This window comes from Gossypium hirsutum, chromosome D02 (genome assembly GCF_007990345.1).
Source record: "Gossypium hirsutum isolate 1008001.06 chromosome D02, Gossypium_hirsutum_v2.1, whole genome shotgun sequence".
Lineage (NCBI taxonomy): Eukaryota > Viridiplantae > Streptophyta > Magnoliopsida > Malvales > Malvaceae > Gossypium > Gossypium hirsutum.
The window spans coordinates 36526615-36539855 of NC_053438.1; the positions used below are offsets into that span (position 1 = coordinate 36526615).

A 13241-nucleotide genomic window follows, 5' to 3' on the forward strand; every position below is an offset into this window, starting at 1 on the left:
GTTGTAACGCTAGGGTTTGTGCAAGTATACACAGTCATTATCAAGTAATAAGTAAGTATCGAGTTATCGTCTCCACAGGGATTGTATTTGTGCTAAGTCACTTAATTTGTAAAATTATATTAACAAATTGGTAAATAAAAACACAATAAAGTTGAAAAGTGGTGATTAAAATATATTAAACCAAATGCAATGATCCCTAACGCAAATTATCCCAAGTATGTAAACTAAATGAAATAGATTTTAGTAAAATTAAACACAATTTTGCAACAATTATAACATAAATAAACTAGGAAAATTACTTTAATTAAACTCAATTTATTATCAACATGCTTAATAACATTCAGAAAAACATTCCATGGCAACTCGATCTTTCATGAGTTTGGAAACCATATTAGGTCCTTTCGAAATCCTTTATTAGTAAATACGCATTTTACTGATCCTTATTTACTAAGGGTTTCTTAGTATTCATGTGAAGTAACAGGGACATGTCAGGTTTGAAACAATTTAATCACACAAATCTAAAAATTATGCAGATAACAGATATTGGTCAGAGTTGTTATGCAACCTACAATTTAATTGGGCCAGGATCTAAATTGAGCATGCACATTTTAATTATGTGTCCATTAGCCATCGTCTGGTCAGGATCGCTCAACTAATTCAAGTGCATTCCAATCACGTATGAACGCAATATAGACTTGATTTTAATTGAAAACATGATCGATTGAGGCACAAACATTATAAGCATGAATCAAATAAATATTATTTAATCAAAGAAATAATCCTATCTTAAATAAAATTAATCTAACATTTTTGTAAACAAGAACAAAGAACATATAGCAAACATCTTTAGATTAAATTAAAGAAAAGAAAGATTAAACCAAATTCAGAGGGGATGTCACCCAAGACTCTGACTGACGAGGCTCCTTCGCTTCTTTGCTTTGCTCATTTGCTGATGGTTCTCCAAGGTGGCTGACCAAGGGTTTTTTAAGAGGCTAATTTTTCTAAAAATCCTTATGCAAGGATGATGATAGGTGTGAGGGGGAAAGATAGCTAAGAGAGTTGTGAGAGGAGAGAATGATGAATGAGTGAGGAATGATTGAAAAAGTGAGAAATGAGCTCTTTTTTATAGGTGAGGCAAGGGAGCTAGTTTGCTAAAAATAGGAGTGTCCATCTTTTGAAACTTCTTCCAAGGATGGCCGGCCATGAATTGAGAAAATGTGGTTGATTTTGCTTGATTCTTGGTCAATTTAAGTGCCACCACAACTTAGGACTAAGACTCGGTTACTAACAAATCTTCGGGAAAATCTCTGATTTCTTTAACTCTTGAAGAACCTTGTGTAATTAAACCAAAAATTGATTTATGATCAGCAATGTGCAGCCGAAAATTGGGTTCACTTGTTCCCCAATTTGGATGGTTTTGCAATTAGAAGAAAGCTCTCAGACCTGTCCAAAAATAGTAGATAGTTTAGAGACCAAATAATATAATTTTAACCACTTCAATTAATTAATTTACTTAATTAATTCAAACCCAATTTATTAATGAAATATTTAAAATTAATTATTAAATATAAATTTATATTTTATTATTTAATTTAATCATGCATGACCCACTTTATAGCTTAAAATATAATATGCTTAAACTAATATAAAATAAGTCATTTTATGCATGTAAACTATATAATAAAGCATAAAATCACATTTTAATAATTTCCATGTCCTAATTTCATATTTTCACATATTTCATTAATTTATTAAATAATTACTTGGTTTTAACAACAATTTTAAGTAAAAAGGTGATGAATTATATAGGAAAAATCCTTATATTTTTCAGTTTACACACCCTCAAACTTAAATCATTGGTCGTCCCGAGGAATGTTCATGCACAGCACAAGGTCTTGCTAAGGAAAATTTTGCTAATAGTGTAAGTAGCATAAATCTTCGTCTCATAATCATGCATCAACAAATTTATGCTCATAGATCTTCTTTATTAACAAGTAACTCATATACAAAGATTTTGAAAATTTTATTCTAAGTTTCAAGATATGCCAACATGAATCATAGTTTTCATGTATGTCACAGCCATAGATAATATTCTTCATTGAACACAATTTCTTATCAATCAAGCAAAACAATCATAAGGCTTATTTATGATCTTCATATGTTGAACTTAAACTTTCTCTCCACAAATGTAGGTGACATAGTTATCAAATCAATAGGTCTTTTATAAGGTTGTAATGGGGCTCAGTTAAAGGTAGGGATTTTAAGAGATGAGACATTTCGGTTTCAAAATCTTAACCTTTAACTTGTGTTGGATTTCTCGAAATTCCACCTTTTTGTTCAAATAAACCTTTGGAACTCCCCCAAACTTATTTTGAACTCTTACTCATATATTTTCTTTTTGGACACTGAGCAAACTTTTCTTCACTCTTTCTTTGTCTCTTTTTTTTTCAACATGATCACATACATCTTCTGAAAATTTCCTTCAAATGTTAATTACCAAGACAACTTTAGTTAAGGCGGTGCAAAAAATTAGGATAACTTCAAAAGATAGAGATACGACTTGTAATGTAGGTTTATTACAATGAACAGGCCTTTAAGCTCAAAATTATATTTTCAAGGGTCGATATAATAAGATGGGCTTGAAAAGGCTCAAACGATCCAAAGAAAAATGGTGCCTATATCATTTTAGATTTTTATGTCTCCTAGGATTTCGCCTCAAGAAAGTTACTAAGTCAATTCTAAAGATATAAACCTTCATGCATGTCTAATCTCAAGAGAAACTAAGTTTTCATGGCAAGCATTACCTAAGAATAAGATCATAAAAACATTCCATTCTTTATGATAACTGTAATGCTCGGGTTTGTCAAAGAGTAACTGTACATAGTCGCTATCAAGTAATAAGTAAGGATCGAGTTATCGTCTCCACAGGGATTATATTTGTGCTAAGTCATTTAATTTGTAAAATTATATTAACAATTTGAAAAATAAAAACAAAATATAGTTGAGAAGTGGTATAAGCTAGATGCAATGATCCCTAATGTAAATTATCCTAATATGCAGACTATATGAATGAAATAGATTTTACCAAAATTTAACACAATTTGCAACAATTATAACATAAATAAACTAGGTCAATTACTTTAATTAAAATTAATTTATTATCATCATTCTTAGTAATATTCGGAAAAACATTCAATGGCAACTCAATCTTTCATGAGTTTGGAAACCAAATTAGGTTCTTTCGGAATCCTTTACTTAGTAAATATGCATTTTACTGATCCTTATTTACTAAGGGTTTCTTAGCATTCGTATGAGGTAACAGGGATGTGTTAGGTTTGAAACAATTTAATCACACAAATCTAAAAACTATGCAGATAATAGAGCCTGGTTAGGGTTGTTATGCAACCTACAATTTAATCGGGTTAGGATCTAAATTGAGCATGCACATTTCAATTCTGCGTCCATTAGCCATCGTCTGGTCAGGATTGCTCAGCTAATTCAGGTGCATTTCAATAATGTATGAACGAAATACAGACTTGATTTTAATTGAAAACATGATCGATTGAGGCACAAACATTATAAGCATGAATCAAATAAAGGTTATTTAATCAAAATAATCATCCTTGCTTAAATAAAATTAAGCTATCATTGTTGTAAACAAGAACAAAGAACACATAGCAAACATCTTTATATTAAATTAAAGAAAAGAAAGATTAAACCCAATTCAAAGTGGCTGTCACCCAAGACTCTAACGATGAGGCTCATTCGCTTCTTTGCGTTGCTCCTTTGCAGATGGTTCTCCAAGGTGGTCGACCAAGGGCTCTTTAAGAGGCTAATTTGCTAATATCCTTATGCAACGATGATGATAGGTGTGAGAGCTAAGAGAGTTGTGAGAGAGGATGAGAGATGAGAGGGATGATGAGAAATGAGCTCTTATTTCTAGGTGATGCAAGGGAGCTAGTTTGCTAAAATTAGGAGTGTCCATCCTTTGAAACCTCCTCTAAGAGTGGCTGGCCATGAATTGAGGAAATATGGCTGATTTTTCCTTGATTTTTGGTCAATTTGAATGCCACAACAACTCAGGACTAAGACTCGGTCTCCAACAAATCTTCAAGTAAATCTCTAATTTCTTCAACTCTTCAAAGGCCTTGTATAATTAAACCAAAAATTGATTTATAATCAGCCATGTGCAACCAAAAATTGGGTTGACTTGGTCCCCACTTTGGATGGTTTTGCAATTAGAAGAAGACTCTCAGACTAGTCAAAAATAGTAGATAGTTTAAAGGATCAAATGAATTAATTTAACCACTTTAATTAATCAATTTACTTAATTAATTAAACAAAATTTTATTAATGAAAAATTTACAATGAATTATTAAAATATAACATTATATTTTATTATTTAATTTAATCATGCATGACCCACTTCATAGCTTAAAAATATAATATGCTTAAATTAATATAAAATAAGCCATTTTATGCATGAAAACTATATAATAAAACATAAAATCACATTTTAATAATTTCTATGTCCTAATTTCATATTTTCACATATTTCATTAATTTATTAAATAATTACTTGGTTTTAACAACAATTTTAAGTAAAAAGGTGATAAATTATATAGGAAAAATCCTATATATTTTTCCGTTTACACACCCCGAAACTTAAATCATTGCTCGTCCCGAGTAATGTTCATGCATAGCACAAGGTCTTGCTAAGGCAAATTTTGCTAAGAGTGTAAGTAGCATCAATCTTTGTCTCATAATCATGCATCAACAAATTCATACTCATAGATCTTCTTTATTAGCAAGTAACACATATACAAACATTTTGAAAATTTTATTCTAAGTTTCAAGATATGCCAACATGAATCATAGTTTGCATGTATGTCACAGCCATTGATAATATTCTTCATTCAACACAATTTCTCATCAATCAAGCAAACAATCATAAGGCTTATTTATGATCTTCATATGTTGAACTTAATACTTCCTCTCCACTAATGTAGGTGACATAATCATTAAATCAATAGGTCTTTTATAAGGTTGTAATGGGGCTTGGTTAAAGGTAGGGATTTTAAGAGACGGGACATTTCGGTTTCAAAAATCTTAACCTTTAACTTGTTCTGGATTTCTCGAAATTCAACCATTTTCTTCAAGTGAACCTTTGGAACACCCCCAAACTTTTTTTGAACTCAAGCTGATACATTTTTCATTTTTTTTGAAGACTGGGTGAACTTTTCTTCGCTCTTTCTTTGTCTTTGTGATTTTCTCTTTTAACATGAGCACATACATCTTTATGAAAATTTCCTCAAATGTTGATTCCCAAGACACTTAAGTTAAGATAGGTGCACAAAATTAGGATAATTTTAAAAAGATGGTAATCGGCTTATAATGTAGGTTCATTTCAAAAACAGGCCTTAAAGCTCAAAATTGTAGTTTCAAGGGTCTAATATCATAAGGTGGGCTTGAAAAGGCTCAAACTGTCCAAAGAGAAATGGTGCTTATATTATTTAGATTTTTATGTCCCCTAGGATTTCGCCTTAAGAAAGTTACTAAGTCAATTCTAAAGATATAAACCTTCATGCATGTCTAATCTCAAGAGAAACTAAGTTCTTATGGCAAACATTACCTAAGACTAAGATCATAAAAACATTCCATTCTTCAGGATAACATACAATCACTCAGATAAAATCATCATTCATACTTGCATACAAGCTATCTTATTAAAAAGAATTTCTCTAAACATTCATTTATTAAAACATACTTATGAAAGAAATGATTGAAACATACTTTAAAATTTTAAAATTTGAGCAATTTATTTGCCTTACCCCCTTTAAAAAGAAGCAATGTCCTCATTGCAAGAATAAAGTAATGAATGAAAACTGAACACCAGGTCAGGTTGTAAAGAAAGAGAGGTGAGTCATTAAGACTGTTTAAATACCAAGTCTTTCCTAATAACCCAATCCTAGACATGTTCATTCCCATTGCCACATCTCTTAGTCTTTTTCTTTCTAAAGAAGTATTTATTCATGCTTGCTATGTTTTATTTTGCAAAGATTAAATCCTAATTACTAAAGAAATAAATTCCTAAAGACCTAAAAAAAACAATTAAATGAATAACAATATAAGAATCCCCCCTTTTATTTTTCTGACTCGTTCCCCTTGTCTTCTTTAGTTTCATCTTCGCTTACATCAATAGTATCTTCCGTCCATGTCTCAAAGATAGCATCTAGAAACTCAGGAACAAAATGGTTAGAGATATTCTTAAAAGTATTTCAAATTGAATCATCCCTAATTTTTGCATATTTCTAGTAAGTTTGTTGTTGATTGTGCATGAACTTGCACATATCCATCAAAATTGACAGCTCTGATTTCATTGAAGTACTTGCAGGAGTCAACATTAGAGTCGTAAATTCTGGTTCAACACTTAGCTTGACTGGTTCTTCTTCTAGCTCAACCCTTGGTTCAGAGTTTTTAGCTCCTTCAGCTGGTTGAGGACTATTTAGTTCCTTATCAGATTCCTCTTCTTCAGTGTCTGTAACTGAATCAACTTCAGTTTCAGTTTTATTTGTTGACTCTCCAGTTTCTGGCTCAGTTGGTTCCTCTTGCTCACCTTGGTTCAGCTCATGCACTCTCTCTTTTAACCTTTCAAAATCATGACTTGTGATGCACCCTTAGACATATTGCCCTTTCAGATTTTCTTGTGTTTTAACATGGGCCCTTAAGCAAAGTGAAGTGATTAATGATGGGAAATAAGCACTTATTTCCTTCTTTTTAACACAATCGTGAATTTCTTTGAGGAAAATTTTCCCAACATTCATGGAATTTTCTATCAAAATTGCATATAACAAGAGCATTCATTCCATCGAGATGGTGGAACTATGTGAGATAGGCATAAAACTGTAGCGAACAAAATAAAACCATACATTTGCTACTGGTTTTAAATATCTGTAGCGAACAAAATAAAACCATACATTTGCTACTGGTTTTAAATATTCTCTTCGACAAAAATGGATTCCATACTTTCTTATAATCCATTGGGATCTTAGATTTGTCACAACATCAAGCACTTGTTGAAGAAAATCCCAATTCATATTGTTCATCATAGGGTAGTACTCATCTTCCACAACATCAGGTAAATTGAACAAATTATTGATGGACTTACCAGTAAGAGATACATTTTTCTTTCAAATGATGACTTCAGTATCATCTTGTGTAGTCAAACTAACATAGAATTCTCGAACTAGTTCATCATCGGAAAGTGAACGAGCATCACAGAATCGTTCCCACTTGAGGGCATTGATTATCTTACTAATCGGCACAGCGACAACCATCACATCATTACTTTTCAGGTTAAAACTTTTTTTTGGCATCTTAGGTTGATGCTTGAAGATTGAATCAAATAGCTCTTTCACTTCTTCATCGATCAAAATTGGGTTTTTCGGAGTAGGTTTTGACGATCTAGTTCTTTTGTAAGACATGGTATTTTCTCAAAAATTTGGCAAAGTTTCTATTGCAAAGACAAAAGAGAAATCGGTAAAAGAGGGTGGATCTTGCTTTGGCAAACCTTGCAACGGCAAAGGAGTTACGGTGGTGGCGGCAACGTGCAGTAGTGATGGTGGTATGCGGTGGCGATAATGGTTCCGTACGGCAGTGATGTCGATGCTTCAGTAATTCTCTTGTGGCGGCACTAGGTAGTTTCGACTAAAGAAAAGAAAAGGGCTAGAGACTCCTTTTGGGATTTGAGGCTAGCGGCACAAAGAGAGAGATTTTAAGGAATTTTAGTGTGTAAGAAAATTACTTTGAGGGATATCTTTTCAAGGTACTACCTTTTAGGGTGTAAGAAAATTACATTTGATTTTAAGGAATTTTAGGGTGTAAGCAAATTACTTTTAGGGTGTAAGAGATTTTAAGGTACTACCTTTTCAAGGATACCTTTGATTTCACGATTCACTCTTTCAACTTGCCCATTAGATTAGGGGTGATAGGCAGTAGCAATCTTGTGCTTCACATCATATTTGTCAAGCAACCAGTTAAGCCATTTGTTCACAAAGTGAGAACCTTCATCACTAATAATATCTCTTGGTGTCCCAAATTATGTAAACACATAATTATGTAGGAATCGTATGACTACCTTAGCATCATTTTTAGGGTATGCTTCAGCTTCAACCCACTTAGATACATAGTCCACAACAACTAAGATGTAGTTTTCCCATACGAAGAAGGAAACGGGCCTAAGAAGTCAATGCCCCATACGTCGAACAATTCAATCTCCAAAATGTTTTTCAAGGGCATCTTATTCCTCCTTGATATATTTCCAGTCCTTTGGCATTTATCACAGTTATTCACATAAGCATAAGTATCTTTAAATAGTGTAGGCCAAAATAAACTTGCTTCCAAAATCTTTGTTGCAATACGTGAACCACCAAAGTGTCCCCCACTTGGAGATGAATGGCAATGATACTAGATCTCAACAATCTCACTTTCAACTACACACTTTCGGATTATATTATCTGCACATTGTTTAAACAAAAATGGATCCTCCTAAAGATAATACTGACTATCATGAAGGAATTTTTTTCTTTGTTTGTATGTCATTTCTCGATGAATTATTCCACATGCAAGATAATTGGAAAAATCAGCAAACCAGGGTATTTCATGAATTTGACTTACCTCAAATAAGTGTTCATCTGGGAAATTCTCGTTGATAGGCACATCAGACTGGGTTACCTTATCTTGCTCCAACCTCCACAGATGATCAGCTACTTGATTTTCGACACCTTTTCTATCTTGGATCTCAAGGTCAAATTCATGGAGTAATAGTATCCAACGAATTAGCCTTGGTTTTGCATCTTTCTTCATGAGCAAGTATTTAATGGCCGCATGGTCAGTAAATACTGTAACTTTGGTACCTATAAGATATGAACGGAATTTGTCAAAAGCAAAAACTATAGCAAGTAGTTCCTTTTCAATTACTTATAATTGAGTTGGGTTCCCTTCAAGGTTCTACTTGCATAGTAAATGGGGTGGAATACTTTATTTCTTCTTTGACCCATCACAGCTCCAACAACATAATCACTTGCATCGCACATCAACTCAAAAGGTGAGTTCCAATCAGGTGTAACAATTATTGGGGCCGTAATTAACCGCTTCTTTAGATATTCAAAAGCTTTCAAACATGGTTTGTTGAAATCAAACACTGTATCTTTCTCTATCAACAAACACAACAGTTTAGAAATTTTCGAGAAATATTTGATAAACATTCGATAAAAATCGGCATAGCCTAAGAAACTTCTGACTCCTTTCACATTCATTGGGGTCGGTAATCTTTCAATTACGTCCAGTTTTGTTTTATGGACTTCAATTCCTTTTTTTAGATCTTATGACCTAAGACAATCCCTTCCTTGACCATAAAATGACATTTTTCCCAATTAAGGACAAGGTTCATCTCTTCGCATCTCTTCAGTACCTTAGCCAAATTACTCAAACAGATACCATAAGTGTTACCAAAAATAGAAAAATCTTCCATGAAAACCTCAACAAAATTTTCAACCATATTAGTATATTTCCATCATGCATCGTTGAAAAGTTGCAGGTGCATTACATAAACCAAAAGGCATTTGCCTAAAATCAAACGTACCGTATGGACAAGTAAAGGCTGTTTTATGTTGGTCCTCTGGGGTTACAACTATTTGGTTATATCCCGAATAGTCATCTAAAAAATAATAAAATTCATTACCTGCCAGTCGATCTAACATCTGATCTATAAAAGGCAATGGAAAATGGTCTTCCGAGTGGCTTTGTTCAACTGTAATCAATACTGATTCTCCAACCAATAATAGTTCTCGTTGGAATTAACTCGTTACGCTCATTTTCAACAATTGTGATTCCACCTTTCTTCGGCACACATGCACCAGACTTACCCACGAACTATCTGAAATAGGATAGATGATTCCTGCATCTAACCATTTGATCACTTCCTTTCTCACAACTTCTTTCATAATAGGATTGAGCATTCTTTGCCCATCAATTCGAGCTCTTTCACCTTCTTCTAAAATGATTTTATGCATGAAAAAAAGGGCTTATACCTCGTATATCAGCTATTTCCCAACCAATTGCTTTCTTAAATTTCTTTAGAATAACAATTAGTTGCTCCTCTTGAACTTTTGTCAATTCCGCTGAAATAATCATAGGCAAAGTAGAACAGTCACCTAACTAAACGTATTTCAAATGGGAAGGAAATACCTTTAGTTCGAGTTTAGGTGGTTCTTTAATTGACAACTTGGGTTGCACAAATTCTCTGACTTCCAACTCTAACGGTTCAAATCGTGTGGATTGAATAAAATTTCTCTGATTGGCTTCCATCAAAGCCATGTTTTCCTCACCTTCTTCATCCTTCAAAGGTTCAAGATCTAAGGCTTTCTCCAATGGATCTTCTTCAAAATTTCTTTCCATAGAAACCAAGGTTTCTATCTCTTCCATAACTGAACACTCCTCTGTCGAATCGAGAAATTTCATCGATTTAAGAATGTTAAAGGTTACCTGATCGTTTTGAACTCACATGGTAAGTTCTTCTTTCTGCACATCAATTAACGTTCTTCACGTGGCTAAGAAAGGTCTCCCAAGGATTATCGACACTTCCTTGTCTACTTAAAAATCTAAGACAATGAAATCAGCAGGAAAAATAAATTTATCGACTCTTACCAAAACATCCTTGATCTTTTCTTCGGGATATGCTAAAGCTTGACCTGCTAGCTGAAGCATCACATTTGTAGGTCTTACTTCACCTATCCCTAACATCTTTAAAATAGACTTAGGCATCAAGTTGATACTCACTCCTAAGTCACACAAAGCTTTACTAAAGTAAGATTCACTAATGTTACAGGGTATAGTAAAGCTTTATGGGTCTTTCAATTTTGGTGGCAGTTTGTTCTGCAGGAACGCACCACACTCCTTTGTCAAGGAAACAGTCTCATACTTACTTAGTCGTTTCTTCTTGGACAGTATATACTTCATAAGCTTCACATAATTCAACATTTGTTCTAAAGCCTCCACCAACGGAATATTGATGTGTAGCTGCTTCAGAACATCCAAAAACTTCTTGAATCGCACCTCTTGTTTCTACTTGTGTTGCTGCAATCCTTGCAGATATGGAGGTGATGGAACTTTTGGTTGAACCGGACAACTTTTTTGAGTAGGTAAATCTTCATCCAAAGAAGATGTTAAAATATTTGAATTCATAAGTCAGGGTTTACCTTGTCAGACTTTGCAGATTCTGATTCCTTTGGTGTAGGAACTTCAACAGGTGGTTGATTATTCTCAATGGCCTTATCTTCGACATCAATCAATCGGGGTTCTAAAATTTTACCACTCCACAATGCCACTGCCTTGATATGTTCTTTACCCAAATTTCTTGGATTCTCAATATCACTCGGCAAGGTTTATTGTGGTCTATTACATAGCTCCGTAGCTATCTGACCCATTTGGTTTTCCAAATTTTTCAGTGTTGTTGCTTGGCTTTGAATTAAAGCATCATTCTTTTCCATGTACGCTTTCAACAAGTTCTCCAAACTGTTTGATGCCTCAGCTTGAGGTGGTTTTGGAGCTTGCTGATTAAACCCTTGAGGTTGGTTGGGTCTTTACTGTAATAAGTTGTTGTTCGGTCCATTTCCTTAGTTGCTCCAAGAAAATTTAGGATGATTACGCCATGAAGGATTGTAGACGTTGGACTGGGGTCCTTGTCCACTCCTATTTTTGTATCGGTTCCCCACATAGTACACTGACTCGGGATTTGATAGACAATTCTCAAAAGAATGACCTTCCCCACAGTACACACACGAAACTATTTCAAATGGACTTGGTGGCTGAGCTACAAAATTATTAGTACTATTAGCGGTTAACTGTTTTAACATAGAGGAAATAGACGATACCTGAGCTGATAACGAAGTGAAAGAGTCAACATCATGAACTCTGGCTACACGTCTTCCTGAAGCTATTCAATTTGTTGGCCATTGATTGTTATTACTCGCGATCCTCTTAATGATCTCATAAGCCTCATTATAAGACTTAGACAAAATTGCACCATTCGCGGAAGCATCTACCATCAGTCTTGTATGTGCATTGAGACCATTATAGAATGTCTCCAACTGGATACAATGAGAAATCCAATGATAAGGACACTTACGAAGTAACTCCTTGAATCGCTCCCAAGCCTCTTACAAAGACTCGTCATCCAATTGTTGAAAGTTGTGATCTCGTTCCTCAACTTAGTGTATTTGCTGGGTGGGAAATACTTAACCAAAAATCTCTCCACTAATTCTTGCCATGTAAATATGGAACTTGGTGGCAATGAATTGAGAAGTGCTCGTGCTCGATCTCGCAACAAGTACGGAAACAACTTCAACCTCAGTGTGTCTTCAGTCACACCGGCTATCTTAAATGAATAACTCACCTCCATAAATAATCGAAGGTGGAGATGTGGATCTTCTGTGGGCATACCACTAAATTGGCCCACCATTTGTAGCATTTGAAACATCACTGGTTTCAATTCAAACTGGGTTGCCTCAATATCTTACCTTCTAATTCCTGGGTTTAACTCACTGAAAAGTAAGACAGCATATTTTTTGATGCATCGATCCCTATCATTGGCAATGAGGATAGGATTTCGTACATAATTGGCTTCATTATCTTGGGCTAGATTCTGATTTCCAAGGTCCATCGTAACTTGTCATTGAGTTGTTTGTTCACGTCTTCTTTGTCTGAAAGTTTGCTCAATTTCAGGGTCACAAGGAGTAAATCTATAATTCGATCTATGCTCATAAACACGTGAAAAGAAAATCACAAAAATTAAAAAGAATAAGTTAGTAGTAATGTTATAAATAAATCAAATTGAAAATAAATAATTTCACGAAAAAAATGACTATGGCAACAGTTGACAATCCCCGGCAACGACGCCAAAAACTTGTAACGCATAGGTTTGTGCAAAGGTACACAGTCGTTATCAAGTAATAAGTAAGTATCGAGTTATCGTCTCCACAGGGATTGTATTTGTGCTAAGTCACTTAATTTGTAAAATTATATTAAAAATTTGGTAAATAAAAACACAATATAGTTGAAAAGTGGTGATTAAAATATATTAAACTAAATGCAATGATCCCTAATGCAAATTATCCCAAGTATACAAACTAAATGAAATAGATTTTAGTAAAATTAAACACAATTTTGCAACAATTATAACA

The 13241-nt window shown here is 33.9% G+C and overlaps 1 non-coding gene across 1 annotated transcript; it reads left to right on the top strand.

Annotated features, from left to right (window-relative positions):
- Positions 1-12165: 12165 nt before the first annotated feature.
- Positions 12166-12271, top strand: LOC121215083 (small nucleolar RNA R71). Its single transcript, XR_005910815.1, has one exon. It is a non-coding gene; the product is annotated as a small nucleolar RNA R71 (small nucleolar RNA).
- The last annotated feature ends 970 nt before the right edge of the window (positions 12272-13241 follow it).